Genomic DNA, 5,991 nt, shown 5'->3' with positions numbered 1-5,991 from the left:
TTTGAAATGAAGCTGTTAGCATGTCTGACTGGATCTTACTGAAACGTTTCTTAAAGAGAAAGAGGCATGTGTCTAAACTGCAGGGCAGCCCTTTGTTTCCGAGTCACAACTCTGCACTGGGTGTTAGTACATTAGACCAACGGCTTTGAAACGCAAATTGAACATTCTGTGGGACAGCTCTTAGATGCCTTACATTTCAGAAAGGCAAAAATAATAAATAGCCACAAAATAAAGACAGTTAATTTAAATCAAACCTCACCTTTCAGCTTCACCATGACACACTGTACAGATTAGCGAACTTCAAAACTTTGGGAAAAAATCGGTACTGCGCTTTCTTATACAAGTAATTTTTGGTTAACCACCAACAGAGAAGTTAACCCGGGGGCGGCTCCTTCATGCCACCTAGCGTCCTGGGCCCTTCGTGCTTGTGGGATCAGTCAGGTGTGGGCTGACAGTTCAAACCACTGGCCACCTGGTGTCTCCCCTCTCCTCCCACCGCCAAGGCAGCCCTGTTTCCCCCAGAATTTTTGTAAATCCGAGTGAAGAGTTAGTTACTCTAAAAGGAGGAAATGCCTGAGCGTGTGCCAGTATTCGGAGACGACGCAGAGCTGTGCCCAAGAGCCTGTAAGTTCTTTTAAAAATAAAGCTGCTTTATTACACCTGAAGATGGATATGCAAGTGAATGGATTGCTCTGGTTCTGGAATGATACCGACCTCATTCCCCCTTGGACTTTTAAGTAGGGTGCATGTCGTTGGGTCTGAATACACAGGCAAAACCGACCTGCAGAAGCCCACACCTTTCTGATAATGCCACAGCCCCGGTGAGATGAGGGAACAGGGCTTCAATCAAGCGTATATGCAAGAAGTTACTCTGGAATACTCCGAAAGAAACGATCCCATGCCCCTCGTCCAGCCCTCCTGGAGCCTGCCTGCCTGGAGCCATTGTCATTTGGCACCCTGGCAGGGTCAGCTGACACTTAATCCCCAGTAGTGCAGTCCCTTTGGCCGGGGAGAAGGGACACAGGAGGGGAATGTGGGAGGAGATGGGCACCATCCAGTGTTTGGGGCCATCGCATGCTCTCGGCCCCTCGGAGGTTCAGCTGGTGTTCCCTGCCCTCCGCTCCATCTACCAGCAGTCACTTAGGGCCTCGTGCTTCCCACACACTCCTAGCTGGTAGGGACGTGAAGTTGGATCAGGTGTGCACCTGGCCTTCAAGGGGAGACGCTCAGTAAAGGGGATGCCACTGACTGGGAACCAAAGTAAGAGGAAGAAGTGAGAGCTGAGTTGGGTGGGAGTCTGAGGAGGGTTGGGGGGCCACCTTTCCAGCGTGTTCCTGTGTGCTCTGCCCTCTGTCAGGGCCTGTGAGGACTCAAATCCCTGAGGCCTTCTTCCATGGGCCTTGCCTCAGGGTCTAAACAGTTCCTGGGGCACTTCTGCAGTTGGGCAGGCCTGAGTTTGTGGGGACAGTTTCTCACGTGGCACTCTCTGCCCCTTTGACAAGACTGCGTGTGTCGCAGGGTGTGCTCGTCTTGTCCCGTTTCCTGCCTTGGTGTCCAGACTGGGTTAACTTCTGGCTCTCCCACCCCACGATATTCTAGTCCTCTCACCTGTAAGCTGGGGATGGAGCCTCGGGGTTAATGGGGTGTTAAAGAAATGCACTGAATGGTAGGAGTTAGCACGTGGAGGGGCTTAGAAAACTGGAGTCGGAACAAGAGTACATTTTGGAGGGAATTACCTGAAAGTCCCGTGATTGGGTCTGGAAATAAGCTTCCTGTCCTTAGCAACATGGCCTGAGTAAGGGTTTTCTCCTCCAGTAAAATCTGTTTTCTTGCCCCAGCCACCTAAACATCATGTGAACGTTGCCGCCATTGCTCAGGATGCAGTTGCTGGGGTGGCGGGTGAGAGGTCTGCTTATCTGCCTGCTGGTCAGAGCACACCTGGGATGTCCTCCACTATCACAGAGCAGCTGGGAGGGGACCAAGTGGCCTGAGTTCATTTCGTGGAGGGTGCTGGAAAATCTGGGGGAGGGGCTGGCTTGGAGAGAACTTGGGAGATTGTGAGGCTGTCTTCAGAGACACAGCCATCTGTCATACAAGACAGGGGTGACATGGACACCCCTGAGAAGCCTGTTTCAGTCCCTCCCCAGGGGTGTCCTGCAGACACATGGTGCTTCCTACAAAGTCGGGTGACTGGACAGTGTGGTCCTTCTATTCCTGCTCAGCCCTGTTTCTACAAATTCCATGCCGTGCCTGCTCGTACACTTTGCAGGCAGTGTTGTGAACGTGAGTGGGAGGCAGCTTGTATGGCCAGGCTATGGCTCAGCCTTTAAAGCTGTACAAAATGAATGGAAGAAGAAAAATGCCATGTGAGCAACACCAAGTCCCCATCCCCATGGGGTTGGTTTATAGTTCACCACTCCCCTAAAACCACATTGTTTATCATTAATTTCTGAAAATCCTTTTTAAAATGTGAAAACAAAACATTTCCAGAATCCGAGACCTGTTGAAAGTGTGCCGAGTGGGCCACTCCGTACTTCATGCCTTTGGTTACTGCCTCTGTCAGAATTGCCACGTTGCTTTCATGTGAAATTGATGACACTGTGAACAGTTTAGGAATCTGGAGTTGCTATGTGAATTTTCCACTTGATGTGGAAAGAAGAGTCAAGAGGGAATCTGCTTTCTAAGTTTACTTATGACAGACACCGGACAGGACCCGAGCTCAGAGGGAGTGGCGCCAGGACAAGAGCTACATAGACTCCCACACCTGTGTGAGTTACAGAGCCCAGATCATCCATCCAAAGAATGAGTCAACTGAGTGTAGGGAAGAGTCGCTCAGAGGCATAGAATTAGTCATCAGGGTGTTTTTGGAAATCCTCTGTTGCTTTTTGAAAATCAGGTTAATTTGAGAGTGTACAGTACAAGGCCAAGGAGAATAAAATCCCGGGGTCTTCTCTGGTCTCTCAGACAAGCAAGTGTGTTAAGGCAAAGACACATGAGTTGCTAGGGGCCCTGAGACGCGCTCGGACGGCAGCCCGTTGGCATCTGTGCGGTGCTTCCCAGTTTTCGGAGCCGTCTTCAGGCTGCTTCAGTGTGGTGTTTCTGGTCTGGGCATAGCCATCTTTATGTGCCCCGTTGTACAGGCAAGAAGAGACAGGTTCAGAGGAATGTATTTGCTCAGGGTCTCATAGGTCATTTACCAGAATCAACTTTCCAAACAAATCTGCCTTTTTGTTTCTCTAGCGTCTGTGCCCCTTCATGTATGGAAAACTAGGCTGATTTGTATATTTGACAAAATCAGATGCTTTGGGGGGAAAGAATCATAAAAAATGTAATAGGGTACCAAGTTCAGTAAAAATATTTTTAGGCATTTGTATACCTATGAGATTTCTATGTGATACAATGCCAGCCTACTTTAAAGTTCAGATTAACTTACTATTTTTAAATTATCAAAACTGTGAAAAGCCTTTGAGGATACACTGGTGTTTCTCTTCTTTCTAACAAAACCATTAATGAGGGAAGGTTTTTACAGCATCCTAACTATTCTTTAGAAGCCACTTGGGTTCTTCAGTTTCTAGGGAAGAAAACAGAACAGACACCTATTTGCTGTCGTGAATCTTCAGTGACCCTGAAATGCTGCTCTCTGACCTTAGATCTGGACTAGGAACGTGCCTCTAATATCTAAATAATGCCTCACGTGCTTGCGGCGGAGCGTGGTGATCTCTGGCTGACAGCTACCCTCAGCGAACATCATGACTTGTATAGGGTGGTTGCTGAGTCTCCTTGTCCCAGGGCTGCTGAGCTAAAGACAGAGTTTTCCAGTTGGAAGAAGCACAGGGAGCTTCCCAAACTCCTGGTGCCGCTGTCACGGGGACCTGCAGCCACGCTCTTATGGTCCAGCTCAAGGGAGCAGACTTTCCCGCTGACGTGGATGTGGGCATACTGAAGATTTTACCCACCTTCCAGGCCTCTGCGGGCGTGCGCCTGCCACCTGCATCAGGATTCCCCTCCTGTTAAAGGGACAGAGCAAAGGGAGGTGTGAACTCACACTTTCCTCTTCCCTTGAGTTGGAGGGGTGGCCGTGGGGGTCTGTCTCTGTCCTGGGCAGGCCTCGGCCTAGGAGAGCCCCGCCCAGCCTCTTTAGCCGGGCGCTCTGCATTTTTTGGAGGTGGGGTTTTTGTAGTTGGGTTGTATGGTTTTAAATTCATTCTGCCAGTCACCTTTTAATTGCTGTATTTAGACCATTTACATTTAAATTATTGACATGTAGGGCTGAAGTATGCCACTTTAATATTTGTATTCTTTTTGTTCTCTTTGTTTCTCATTGCTCTATTTCTCTTGTCTGGCTTTCTGGTGGATTACTTGACGGTCTGTAAAACTCCATTTTGATTTATTTACAGTTTTCAAATATACTCTTTGTATACTTTTGTTAGCGTTAGTTCTAGATACTACAAAATACATACATAACTTCTGAAGTCTACTTTGATAGGAGTATAGGGACCTTACTTGAATTTAGGGCCCTTTGCCCTCCCTACTTTTAAAATAGAAATATCTTAAATTTGTTTTCTATATACGGTGACCATCAGATACCAGATGTGTGTGGATTTTTTTCCTTGAACAATAGAAATGACCCTCCCACAGTTCTGGAGGCTAGGTTGGTTTCTCCTGACCTGTGGACCACTCTCGTCTTTCTGTGTCCCCACATCTTTCCTCTGTAAGTGGGTTACATTTTTTTTTTATCAGCCATCAAATGTGATTTGGACTCATGAAGAGAAAGTAGTCCATAATACTCTGATTTCTGCCCATTCTGTGTTCTCATTTCCTTTCAGAAGTTCCAGGCCTCTGTCTGCCATCATTTGCTTTGTGTCTAGGAAGCTGTCTCTAGCCATTCTCTAAGGGTGGGTCTTCTAATGGCAAATTCTCTTCATTTTTTCCTGTGAGAGCTTTATTTTCCCCTCATTCCTGAGGAGTGTTTTCACTAAAAATAGCATTCACAGTTGACAGCTCATTTCTTTCATTATTGGAACAACTGTGTGCCACTCCATAGTTTCAGATGAGAAACTGGCTGTAATTGGTCTTGGTGGTCCCATAAGAAATGCAACATTTCTCTCCTGCTTTCAGCAGCTGGTCTTTGTCTTTAGTCTTCACAGGTCTAGTCATGACATGTCTTGGGGTAGATTTCTTTGGGGTTAACCTGTTGGGGATTTTCTCAGCTGCTTGAATCTGCAGGCTGTGTCTTTCACCAGATCTGGGAGGTCTCCAGCTACAGTTTTCTCAAATGCCCTTCCAGCTTGTGCCTTTCCTGTCCTGAGGCATCAGGGACACGAATGGTAGCTCATTTGCCATTGTCCCACAGGTTCATAAGACCGTTCATTTTATTTTTCAGTAGATTTTCTTTCTGGTGTTCAAATTGGGTATTTTCTGTTGTCCTATCTTCAAATTCATTGATTCTTTCTTCTGTCACATTCATTCTGATATTGAACCTATTCATTGAGTTATTCCTTTTGATTATTGTATTTTCCAGTTACATAATTGCCATTTGGTTCTTTTTGTTTCTGTCTTCTATCTCTTTTGTGAGATTTTTCTGTTTTTTTCTTCTTCTTCTTCATTTGTTACAAGTGTATTTTAAGTTACTCACTGAAGCATTTATGAGACAGTGGCTTTAAAACCATGTCAGAATATGCCAGCATGATTCATCTTGGTATTGGTGTCTGTTATCTTGTCCCATGCAAATTGTGATTTTCGTGACTCCTGGGAAACTCTGGGTCTGGTTTTGGTAGGCACTCACCTGTTCAGCTGTAGTGAGTAGGTCTGGTGTGCTCCCTTGGGCTGTGGTTCCAACAACAGTTTGTCCTGGGGGCTCTGGCTGTGCTGTTCTGGTCGGCTCCACTCTCATGGTGCTTCCGGAGCTCTCACCTGTCCCCCTGGTGCCGACACCGACAAAGGTGGGACGTTCTTCCTGGGACTGTCAGGTTGATGTGGAGGTGCCAGTAG

The sequence above is a fragment of the Desmodus rotundus genome, chromosome 10 (assembly GCF_022682495.2).
Source record: "Desmodus rotundus isolate HL8 chromosome 10, HLdesRot8A.1, whole genome shotgun sequence".
NCBI lineage: Eukaryota > Metazoa > Chordata > Mammalia > Chiroptera > Phyllostomidae > Desmodus > Desmodus rotundus.
Note: the sequence above shows the minus strand (reverse complement) of the source record.